Below are 13,210 nucleotides of genomic sequence, written 5' to 3'. Positions count from 1 at the left end.
CACATAAATCTGTCAAAAATTTTACTTAGCACAATTAAGTTATATGAATAAATGAAATGAATACGTAGTAAGTTCTTGAAAAATTTTCCTTCAGTATAACTACAAATCACAATTTTCAACCAGCCATGTGATTATTAACCATATTACATTTGTACAGTATTTTTTTGAAATGTTGACAAAAACTATGTGAGGTAAGTTGTTGGGCAAGTATTAATATGCCGGGGGGGCCTGGGTGGCTCAATGGGTTAAAGCCTCTGCCTTTAGCTCAGGTCATGATCTCAGGGTCCTAGGATCGAGCCCCGCATCGGGCTCTCTGCTCAGCAGGGAGCCTGCTTCCCCCTCCCTCTCTGCCTGCCTCTCTGCCTACTTGTGATCTCTGTCTGTCAAATAAATAAATAAAATATTTTTTAAAAAAAAAAGTATTAAAATCCCCAAAGAATCAAGGCTCAGAGGACATTAAGAGTTTTGAGCCGGGACGCCTGGGTGGCTCAGTTGGTTAAGCAGCTGCCTTCAGCTCAGGTCATGATCCCAGCGTCCTGGGATCGAGTCCCACATCGGGCTCCTTGCTCCGCAGGGAGCCTGCTTCTCCCCCTGACTCTGCCTTCCACTCTGTCTGCCTGCGCTTGCTCTTGCTCGCTCTCTCTCTGACAAATAAATAAATAAAATCTTTTAATAAAAAAAAAAAAAAAAAAAAAAAGTTTTGAGCCAAGAACTTTAGCGCCAGCTGTTCACTAGCTGTATGAACTTACCTAGAGTGTGTGAGCCTGTGGCAAAAAAAAAAATGATGGCTTCCGGTCCTCACCCCACCCCTTAACACTGTGCCGAACATTTTTAGAACAATCAGGCTAAAGGTAATTTCAAAGGAAATTTGAAGAAGAAAAGCAGTGTAGCCTGAAATTCTATTCCTGCTCTTCACTATTTACCTAATTTATTTCCTTCAAAACTTAACCTACACCTACACCTTCCATTAAGACTACCTTGACTTTTCACCTAGTGGCTAATTGTAAACTCTAGTTAACACACAAATTATATCACACAGAATTATTTTCCCTTTGATTATTTTTATTTTAATCTCAAGGTCTACCATCCCCACTTTGATGCCAACTCTTTTAGTTGTCCCACTCCGTACTCTTTGACATCTTCATTTTCTCCCAGTTTTCTCTCAAATCCTTCTCTATCAGGAAGCCAGGATAATTCTATTAACTGACTCTTACCAGTTCCCTCTTCTCCCATGCCTATTTATTCTTACAACAGAACTTATAAAAATATCATATACAGATGTTTTAGGTTTGTAGATCATTCAAAACCTCAAACTATCTGCAACATTTTTCCCATTTGGTTTCTGGCACTGAGTGAAAAATAAGCAGATATTCAAGGAAACAACAACTGATAAGAAACCAAGGGAGAAGAACTGACATTAGAAAAGACCACAGGAGACCCAAATAAAATAATGATCAGAAATCAATTTTAAAACAACTGAAATAAATGACAGTTCATGGAGAATTCTGAGACCTGAAAACTGTAACAAAGAACCAAATGAATAACGGAAATGAAAAAAGCAGTAATTAAACAGATTCAAGGGTAGGCTTGACAGTAGATTAAACACAGAAAAAAAATTAGTGAATTTTAAGAAAGGTCAAAAGAAAATACTCCTATTAGGCAAAGAACAAAAGGCACAATCAATTAAAAACAGGAAACAACATAAAAAAACAAAATATAACACTGTATAAAATCTAAAATAAATGTAATAGGACTCTCAGGAGAAGAAATGAGAATGGGGCACGAGAGAAAATGGAATATGGGTCAGAATTGTCTAATACCAATGAAGGACCTCAAGCCACAGACTAAAAAAGCAATATAAATCTAAAGAAAATTGAAAAAGAAAAAAGAAAACCAGTACTGTGTATCTGATAAAAACCCCAAACAGGAAAACCTCAGAAGCATCCAGGGAGTGGAGGGTAGCGAGAAACACAGGAACAAGAGACTACCTTCGAAGACTAACAGTAAGACTGAAAGCTGACAATAAGTCATAAAGAATGGAAGCCCGAAAATAGCAAAGGAAAAACTGCAGTCTAAAATTTTATGCCCAGCAAAAAAGAAAAAAACCCATCAAAAATGTAGGTGAATCACTTAAAAGGCCCTTTTATAAGCAATGACGATTAACATCACAAAAACAGACAACAAAACATTATGTGCCACAGAAGCAAATATAAATGACCATCTATTAAGTTCATTAAAAAAAAAAAAAAGCAAACTGAATTTGTAAAAATCTCTGAATCAGAGATTATCAAAATTTTACTTTGAAGGAACAGGGCAGGGACACCTGGGTGGCTCAGTCAGTTAAGGCTTCTGCCTTCAGTTTGGGTCATGATTCCATGGACCTGAGATCGAGCCCTGCATGGGGCTCCCTGCTCAGTGAGGAGCCTGCTTCTCCCTCTCCCTGCTGCTCCACCTGCTTGTGCATTCTCGTTCTCTCTCTCTCTCTCTCTCTCTCTCAGCCAAGTAAATAAATAAAATCTTAAAAAAATAAAAATAAATAAAGGAATAGAGCAGACCAACCCTGTCGGGACCCCTCTCGTTCCTGAAAGGTTTTTTTCCTGTATCCTTGCTTAATAAACTTCTATCATTTGCTCACAAGAAGGAAGGAAAGAAGGGAGGTATGGAGGAAGCAAGGAAAGAAAGAGAGAAAGAAAAAGAAAAGAAAAGGAAGAAAGTAAAGAAAGAAAGTGAAGGCAGGCAGGCATAAATATTTTTGGGCTTTCCCAGCCATACAGTCTCTGTCCCAAATATTCAGCTCTACCACCACAGCACACATGCAGGTACAGACAATATGTATATAAATGCGTTTCAATCAGTATTTTTAAAAACAGAGGAAGGCCAGATTTGACCCTCAAACTGTAGTTTACCGTACCTTATTCTAGATCTAACTTCTGATCTACAAAAATACAGAGTGCAGAAAACATTTTAAATGACAGAAGTACAATTACAAAAATCTACATCATGGAAAATCATTTGGGACTAATAAACTTTACCTTTTACAACAAAAACATCACATAGTTAAGTAAGGAAAAGGTGCAGGGGAAAAAAAGCCTTAGAGAGACTATCAACCAAATGCAGTATGTAGTCTCGACAGAATAGAAATTAGAGAAGAAAAAGTCCATGAACTTGAAGACATACCAAATCTGATCAACAGAGAAAAATAGGGGGAATAAAGATGAACAGAGCCTCACAGACCTGTGGAACACTATGAAAAGTTCTAACACTGCTATTTCCAGACTCCCAAATGGAAAGAAGAGTTATATAAATATTTTTTCCCATCAGTGAGTATAATAATAAAGTTTTTCTTCTTTAGACTGTTAATATGATAGGTTATATGATTTTCATATAATGAACTGGCATTGCAATCTCAGAATAAGCCCCATCTGGTCATAGAATCTAATTCTGTTTATAATATCACTGAACCAATTCCTCAAAAACTGCAAACTCACTCAAATGAAATAAATAACCTTGATAGGACAATCAGAAATTCAACAAAATTCAACATGTATTCTAGAAATAGAAAGGAATCTCCTCAACATGATAAAGGACATCTAAAAAAAAAAATCCTACAGCTGACACAACCAACCCCCCTTTTTTTTAAAGCCAATACATCTTTAATGGTGAAATGCACAGGTGGATTGGAAAACTAAAACTGGAACAAGGGAGGCATGTCCTGTTGTCACCACTTCTAATTAACATTGTATTGGAAGCCATATTTAATGTAATTAGGCAAGAAAAAGAAATAAAAGGCATACAAATTAAAAAGGAAGAACTAAAACTTCCCCTATTCATAAACAATGTCTACATAGGAAAGCCTAGGAAATCCATCAAAAAAACTCCTAGAACTAATAAATGCAAGAGTACAAGGTCGATACAAAAAAATCAACCATATTTCTAGCAATAAACAATTACAGGGCGCCTGGGTGGCTCAGTGGGTTAAGCCGCTGCCTTCGGCTCAGGTCATGATCTCAGGGTCCTGGGATCGAGTCCCGCATCGGGCTCTCTGCTCAGCAGGGAGTCTGCTTCCCTTCCTCTCTCTCTGCCTGCCTCTCCGTCTACTTGTGATTTCTCTCTGTCAAATAAATAAATAAAATCTTTAAAAAAAAAAAAAAAACAATTACAAACTGAAATTCTTTTTTTTTTTTTAGGACTTTATTTTGGGACTCCTGGGCAGCTCAGTTGGTTAAGCATCTGCTTTTGGTTTAGGTCATATTCCCAGGATCCTGGGATCAAGTCCCACATCAGGTTCCCTGGTCAGCAGGGAGCCTGCTTCTCCCTCTGCCTGCTGCTCCCCCTGCTTATACACTCTCTCTCTCTGACAAATAAGTAAAATCTTAAAAAAAAAAGATTGTACTTATTTATTCGACAGAGAAAGAGACAGTGAGAGCAGGAACACAAGCAGGAGTGGGAGAGGGAGAAGCAGACTTCCTGTCAAACAGGGAGCCCAGTGCAGGGCTCGATTCCAGGACACGGGGATCATAATCTGAGCCGAAGGCAGACGCTTAATGACTAACCCACCCAGGCGCCCCAGAAACTGAATTTCAAAAATCAATACCTTTAAAATACTCCAAAAAATATATATTGATACAAGTATAAAAATCTAAAAGGCTCTATATGCTGAAAATGAAAAAATGCAGATGAAAGAAATCAAGGCAGATCTAAATAAATGAAGAGACATAACATGTTCATGGATTAGAAGACTATAGATAGTAAAGATGTCAATTCTCATCGAATTACAAATTTAGTTCAATTCCAACCAAATTTTCAGCATGGATTCTTTTGCAGATAAATACAAACTGATTTTAAAATTTATTTGGAAAGGTAACAGCATTAGAATAGCCAAAACAACATTTGAAAAAGAAGGACAAGGGGCACCTGGGTGGCTCAGTCGTTAAGCATCTGCCCTCAGCTCAGGTCATGATCCCAGGGTCCTGGGTGTGAGAACCACGTCAGGCTCATTGTTCAGCAGGGAGCCTGCTTTTCCCTCTCCCTATCCCTCTGCCTGCCATTCCTCCTGCTTGTGATTATGCTCTCTAATAATAAATACAATCTTTTTACAAAAAATTAGAAAAAGAATAAAATTTGCAGAATCCCACTACTCAACTTTTAAGGTTTACTAAAAAGCTACACTAATCAAGACAATGCGTTGTTACAAAGGGATAGACACATCAATGAAAAAGAGTCCAGAAACAGATACACAAAACTCTGGCCAACTGATTTTTGGCAAAAGTGAAAAGACAATTCAGTGAAGGAAGAGCAGTCTTTTAACAAATGGTATTAAAAGAAAAGGACATCGGGGCGCCTCGATGGCTCAGTCAGTTAAGCGTCTGCCTTCAGTTCACCTCATGATCCCAGAATCCCAGGATCAAGCCCACATCAGACTCCCCTCTTAGCAGAGAGTCCGCTTCCCCTCTGACCCTCCCCCATCGCGCACATGCGCACTCTGTCTCTCTAATAAATAAAATCTTTAAAAGTTTTTAGGGCACGTGGGTGGCTCAGTGGTTTAAAGCCTCTGAATTTGGCTCAGGCCATGATCTCAGAGTTCTGGGATCGAGCCCCGAATCGGGCTCTCAGCTCAGCAGGGAGCCTGCCTCCCCTCTCTCTCTGCCTGCCTCTCTGCCTACTTGTTATCTGTCATATAAATAAGTAAAAAAAAATCTTGAAAAAAAAAAATTTTTTGTAAACATTTTACTTACTTATTTGAGAGAGAATGAGTGAGAGAGAGCATGAGGAGAAGATCAGAGGGAGAAGCGGACCCCACAAGGAGCTGGGAGCCCAATGCAGGACAAGATCCTGGAAGTCCGGGATCATGACCTGAGCCGAACCAACTGGGCCACGCAGGTGCTCCTTTAAAAAAAATTTTTTTTTTAAATAAAAAAAGGGACATGTATACGCAAAAAAAAAAAAAAGATTCTTGACTTGAACCTCATCTTATACAAAAATTAATTCAAAAAGGATCATCGTAAAAAAGTAAAACTGTAAAAACTTTCAGGGGAAAAGAAACGAGAAAAAGTAGATTAGGCAAAGAGTTATTAGACATGACACCAAAAACACAATACATTAGGGAACCTGGGTGGCTCAGTCCTTAAGCATCTGCCTTCAGCTCAGGTCATGATCCAGTGTCCTGGGATTGAGCCCCACATCGGGCTCCCTGCTCAGAGGGAAGCCTGCTTCTCCCTCTCCCACTCCCTCTGCTTGTATTCCCTCTCTCGATGGCTCTCTGTCAAAGAAATAAAATCTTAAAAAACAACAAAAACACACAATATATTAAAGAAAAAAAAAACTAGGGGTGCCTAGCTGACTCAGTCAGCGGAGCAAGTAACTCTTGACCTTAGAGTCAAGAATTCAAGCCCGGCGCAGAGATACTTAATAGAAAAAATATAAAGAAATAACTCAAACTGGGACTTTATCAAAATTTAAAATTTTACTTTTCATCTCTTAACAGAATAAAAAAAGAAGCTAGACTGAAGAGAAGTTAGAAAACATTTACAATTATGTTTCAGAGAAGACTTGTATTCAGAACATACAAAGAACACACAAAATTCGACAGTCAGAAAACAATTCAATCCAAAAATGAGCAAAAGACTGTAACAGAAATTTCACTGAACAATATATAAAGATAACAAGTAAGTACATGAAAACACGTTCAACATAATCAGCCATCAGAGAACTACACACTAAAACCATCATTAGACGCCACTATACACACATTAGAATGTCTAAAACAGCAAACATGGGCAATTGTGTCAGCAAAGATACAGACCAAGCGCAACCACCATACATTGTTTATGTATGTGAAATGTGAAAGCAAAATGGTACAACCACACAGAAAAGTGGCTTGGCAGTTTCTAATAAAGGTAAACACATATTTACATTAGCAAAATTAAACACGTTCATACCAAAATGTTTACACAAATGTTCACAGCAGCTTATTCATAATTGCCAAAAACTACCAACAATTCACATGTCCTTCAGCAAGTACATGGATAAACAAACTGCGATATATCCATACATTGGCCACATTTCAGCAATAAAATGAATACTGCTACGTACAAAAACGTGGATGAATCTCCAAAGTACTATGTTGAGCAAAAGAAGGGGAAAACTCAAAAGATGATAATACTGCATGATTCCATTTTATAGGACATTCTCAAAAGCACAAACTAGTGATGGAGAACAGACTGGCGGCTAGCAGGGGGAAAAGATGGGGTTACATAGGATGCACCTATTCTGTATCCTGACTGTAAAGGTGATTATATCAACCTGTACATGTGCTAAAATCCACAGAACTCTATGCAAAAAAGTCAATGTTATAGTATGTACATTTTTTAAATTTAACAGTAAATTATGAACTTGACACTAATAAAATGTTAACATCTAGATAAACAGATAAATTTGAAAAACACAATAAAAAACCCTCCATATTCCAGAGGATGTCACCAAGAATTCTTCTGAACATTTAAGGAAGAAACAAAGCCAATTACAAGTTTTCCTAAAGAATAAAAGGAGAGAGATTTCCCATCTTGTTCAGAGGCCAGCATAACCTTGATACAAAAACCTTACATGAAAATTTCTTGTGAAGAATATTTCTTACTAATCTCTCTCATGAAACTATACAAAGGGTAAGCAAAATAAATACTACCAAATGAAATCCAATAATCTATGAAAGGGATGATACACAGCAATCAAACTTGGTTTATTTCAAGAATGGAAGTTTGTTGTAAGAGTGACCAATTAAGGGCACGTGGCTGGCTCAGTTGGTAGAGCATGCCAAAAACTACCACTCACTCCAGGTCATGAGTTCAAGCCCCACACTGGGTGCAGGGCTTACTTAGAAAATATTAAAAAAAAAAAAAAATCCGTAAAATTTTTTTAATAAAAATGTCAATTAAGGGCGCCTGGGTGGCTCAGTGGGTTGAGCCGCTGCCTTTGGCTCGGGTCATGATCTCAGGATCCTGGGATTGAGTCCCATATCGGGCTCTCTGCTCAGCACGGAGCCCGCTTCCTCCTCTCTCTCTGCCTGCCTCTCTGCCTACTTGTGATCTCTCTGTCAAATAAATAAAAATAAAATCTTAAAAAAAAAAGTCAATTAAAAAAAAATAAAGACACCCTGTCCCCAAAACGAATCAATTCAACATTAATAAAGAAAAATCATCTAATCATCTCAATATCAAAAAAAGCAGCTGATCAAATTCACCACCCATTCATGATTAAAAACTTAAAGGGGAATATAAAGGAACACCCTCAATCTGATAAACTATCTAAAAAACCTATAACTAACACCATATGTAACAGTGAAATACTAGAAACCTTCCTCTTCTACTAGGCTATCTGCCTTCATATTTTTATTCAACACTGTATTCAAGAGTACAGAGCATTTCAATAAACAAGGTATCAAAGTTGAAATTGAAGAACTAAAACTACATGACATTACTGTACATAAGAAAATCTAAAAGAATCTATAAATAAACTATTAGAATTAATGTCTGAATTACCAGATATAAAATTAATAGAGAAATCATTTGTGCTTTTATTAGCAATGAACTACTAGAAATTAATTTTTTTTTAGATTTTTATTTATTCAGGGGCGCCTGGATGGCTCAGTTGGTTAAGCCTCTGCTTTGGCTCGGGTTATAACCCCAGGATCCTGGGATGGAGTCCCATAACGGGCTCCTTGCTCAGCGGGGAGTCTGCTCCACCTCACCCTCTACCCCTCCACTTGTTCGTGCTCACGCACGCACTCTCTCTCTGTCTAGCACACACGCTCTCTCAAACAAATAAATAAATATCTTAAAACAAATAAATAATATATCTTTAAAAAAAAAAAATCACAGATCTAAATGTAAAAGGTAGGGGGCACCTGCCTGGCTCAGTCAGTGGAGCGTGCTATTCTTAATCTCAGGGTTGTGAGTTTAAGCCCCACATCGGATGTGGAGTCTACTTAAAATTTAAAAAAAGAAAGAAAGAAAATAAATGTAAACTTAAACATTTGGAAGACAAAATAGGAAAAAACCTGTGTGACCTTGGGTTAGGCAAAGAGTTATTATGTTCACAAAAGCACAATCCATATGAGAAAAAAGTCAATAAACTGGACTTCATCAAAATCAAGAACTTCTGCCCTTCAAAAGATGCTATTAAGAGAATAAAAAAAGATGGGGTGCCTGGGTGGCTCAGCGGGTTAGGCCGCTGCCTTCGGCTCAGGTCATGAACTCGGAGTCCTGGGATCGAGCCCCGCATCTGGCTCTCTGCTCAGCAGGGAGCCTGCTTCTTCCTCTCTCTCTGCCTGCCTCTCTGCCTGCTTGTGATCTCTCTCAAATAAATAAATAAAATCTTAAAAAGAGAATAAAAAAAGAAGCCAAAGACCAGGAGAACATATTTGAAAACCACATACCTGGTAAAGAACTTATATCCAGAATACATAAAGAATCCTCAACTCTTACCAATAAGCAAACAAACAACCCAGTCTAAAAATGGCCAAAAGATCTGAACCCCCATCACCAAACAAGATATACAAATGGCAAATAAGTACATGAAAAGGTGGTCAACATCATTAATTATTAGGGAGATGTTAATTAAAACCACAGTGAGGGGCTGCCTGGGTGGCTCAGCTGGTTAAGCGTCTGCCTTCGGCTCAGGTCATCTGGGTACCTGGGATTGCACTGGAGTCAGCTCAGCAAAGAGTGCTTCTCTCTCTCTCTCTCTCCCTCTGCCCCAGCCCACCACCCCACCTTGCTCATGCTTGGCCGTGCATGCGCTCTCTCTCTCTCAAATAAATAAAATCCTAAAAAAATAAATAGGGATGCCTGGGTAGCTCAGTCAGTTACCCCATCAGCCTCCCTGCTCAGCAGGAGCTGCTTCTCCCCCTGCCGCCACTCCCCCCGCTAGCACGGCATTCTCTCTCTCTCTCTCTCTCTGACTGACAAACAGATAAATAAAATCACAATGAGAAACAAGTACAGCTAACACCAAAAACAGCCTAACATGATGATAGACATCAGAATAGTGAAAGCTTTAGGAAGGAATGGGAGTGAGGGAGTGCACAAAGGGGCTTCTTCTATGACACTAACAATGTTTAAGTTCTTGATCAGTCTGGTGAGTTACACAAAGGTGTTCATTTTGTAAATGCTATATACTTAATGACCATTTTTCCATACGTACATCACACTACATTTAGTAAGTACACATTAAAAAAGAAAGTAACTTCCCTTAAGACTCCACCTGTAGGTGGCTTCACCAGTGAATTCTAGCAAACATTTAAGGAAGAAACACTAATCATTAATAAACTCTTTCAAAAAAATACATTCTCATTTAATGATGTCAGCATAACCTGTTACTAAAACTTGACAAGAACACTACAAAAAATTTAAATTACTGAGACAATCTTTCTCATGGGCAGAGTTGCAAAACCCTAAACAAAATATTAACAAAGTGAATCCAATGATATATGTAAGTTGGAATCATTCCAGAAATGTAATTGACATTTAAAAATGATGAATGTAATTCATCAACACAAACAGGCTAAAGAAGAAAATTCATATGATTATCTCAACAACAGGAAAAACATTTGATAAATAACAATATTTATAAGAAACACACACACTCACTCTCTTTCAGCAAAGGAGGAATAGAAAGAAACTTCTTTAGTCTGATACCAAGTGATCTACAAAACAAATTTACAAGCTAACATCATACCTAACAGTGAAACTTTCAAAGTAATCTCTGGAAAGGGGAAAAACGACAAGGATGTCTTCTGTTACCACTTCTTTTCAACATTCTACTAGAAGTCCGAGACCGTGTAATAAGAGAAAAGTTATAAAGGATTGGAAAGGAAGAAAGAAAATGACCATTATTCAAAGTCTGCATAATTACACAGTTAACTATTGAACAACACAGAGGTTAAGAGTACTGACACTCCATGTAGTCAAAAATTTGCATTTAACATTTGATTCCCACAAAACTTTACTAATCATCTATGGGTATTTAAGGGCTGAGTTAAGACTGGGATTTAAAGGTTGGGGCTTGGTTTTAGTCAGTTTTTTTAAAGCGAGAGTGAGCCGGAGGAAAGGGCAGAGAGTAAAAGAGAATCCTAAGCAGACACCACACTCAGTACAGAGCACGACACCATGCTCAGTCTCACAACCCTGAAATCATGAGCTGAGCCAAAAATCAAGAGTTACACGCCTAGCGGAGTGACCCACCAGGCACCCCATACCCTATTGCTGAGTGGAAACCTTACTGATAAAATAACAATCGATCAACATGTACTTTGTATGCCATGTGTATCATATACTGTATTCTTACAATAAAGTTAGAGAAAGGAAAAGATTAAGAAAATCACAAGAAAAATACATTTTAGGACTATACATACATTTATTGAAAAAAATTCCACAAATAAGTGGGCCTGCATAGTTCAAACCGCTGTTGTTCAAGAGTCAACTGTATATGTAAAAATATGAAAGAATCTACTTTCTCAAAGTCTCAAGTCTCAAAGTCTCAAAGGATAAATCATTAGCTTCTACAAATAAACTACTAAAATCCAAAAGAATCTGCAGGTAAACAAGAGAATGAATAAAGCTGAGTGTAAATAAATCTTATACAGCAATGAAAATGAATGTGTTACTACTACACACAACAACTTGAGTGACTCTCACAGAAAGTGGAGAACACACTGGAAAGCGAACTGGAGTCCTCCACGTATACATTCAAAAACAGGCAAATTAATCTCCAATGTTAAAACTCCTTGCCATTAGTGGCTTCCTTTAGAGAGGAAGGAGAAAGTAATTTAGAAAGGACTGGTAGGGAGTTCAGGGGAGTTTCTAGAGTCTGTAATATTTTTTACTTCTTGACCAGGGCAATAGTTGATAGGTGACTACAGTTATGTTCACTTTGCAGAAATTCACTGAGCCACATGCTTTTGATTTATGCACTTGGACATACATACATTATACCTTAAGCTTCAAAAACATTTACCGAAGTTTTTTCTAATCATACTCCACTGCTTAAAACATTTTAATGGCTTCCCCTAACCTAAAAGTAAAATCTAACCTGTTAGACGTGGTATATGATATGGCTCCTACCTTTAAGTTAATCCTCGCCTCCGTCCATCCCATCAATACACTTTATATTCTAACTTCCCAAATTATTTACATCCCCAGTACATGCTGCTGCTTCAAACCTTCACGTCTTTATTTATTTATTTATTTATTTGTTTGTTTGTTTTTAGCAATCTCCACACTCAACATGGATGGGGCTTAAACTCACAACTCCAAGATCAAGAGCTGCACACTCCACAAACTAAGCCAGCCAGGCACCCCCGACCCAAATCTTTAAATATTATTTCCACTGTTTGAAAGTCTCTCCCTCTCCCACACTCACCACATCCTGCCCCTGCAATTTCCACCCAACGTGGATATTAGCTCCTCCAAGACCCTTCCTATCTCTGCTCCCCCAAATTAACTGCCTTCTTTTCTATATTCAGTCATCTATTATCACACATATCAACTTACAGCATTAATTGTTTATATATCTGTCTATCCTCTATCGTATTCAAGTACAAGGTCTATATTTTCAGGTTGCCAATGCCTAGCACAAGGCCTGGCATGTGGAAGCCATTCAATAAATGTCACCATTATGTATATATCCGTTTACATTAAGACAGTAAAGCCATCTAGGAGGAAGCCTAAGTTTTATAATTTTCTCCATAGTACAAGCCACAGCCATGAGCACACAACAGGTACACAACAGTGATGGTTTCGTGCCAAAATTCAGTTCCATAGAAAAAATACGCTCTTCGAACCATATGCACATAAGGTATTTATGTCCTACAAGAAGCGTAAAAAAGTCACCTTTCTTTTATACACACAGATTTCCAGAGTTCTGAGCTAAAGAAACCAATTAAGATCACCTTGTCAAAAGCTTTAGGAAAAAAACTACAATACACTACACCCAGAGAAATTAAGTGGCTTGCTCAAGGTCAAGACTAAGGCCAGAAGGGCCAAAACTGGACTCAGATCCCCTGGCTTCTCATTTAATGCTTTCTCACAATCCATGCAGCCTCCCTTTTCTACTGTGTACTTCTCAAAGTAAGTGGTACAACTCCTCTACTACTTTGTTTATTTATTAGTTGTTTGGTTTTTGGTTTTTGGTTTTTTTTTTTTTGCTCTTCTACTTT

General features: G+C 37.9%; 1 protein-coding gene across 6 annotated transcripts in view; it reads right to left on the bottom strand.

Annotated features, from left to right (window-relative positions):
- The window catches only part of EEF1AKMT2 (EEF1A lysine methyltransferase 2), a 71,143-nt gene that overhangs the window by 55,419 nt on the left and 2,514 nt on the right, over window positions 1–13,210 (bottom strand). The gene's annotated exons all lie outside the window — the stretch shown is intronic.

This window comes from Mustela putorius, unplaced genomic scaffold (assembly GCF_011764305.1).
Source record: "Mustela putorius furo isolate JIRA1106 unplaced genomic scaffold, ASM1176430v1.1 tig00003909_pilon_pilon_pilon, whole genome shotgun sequence".
In the NCBI taxonomy this organism is placed as follows: domain Eukaryota; kingdom Metazoa; phylum Chordata; class Mammalia; order Carnivora; family Mustelidae; genus Mustela; species Mustela putorius.
This window is presented reverse-complemented; position numbering and strand designations above follow the sequence as displayed.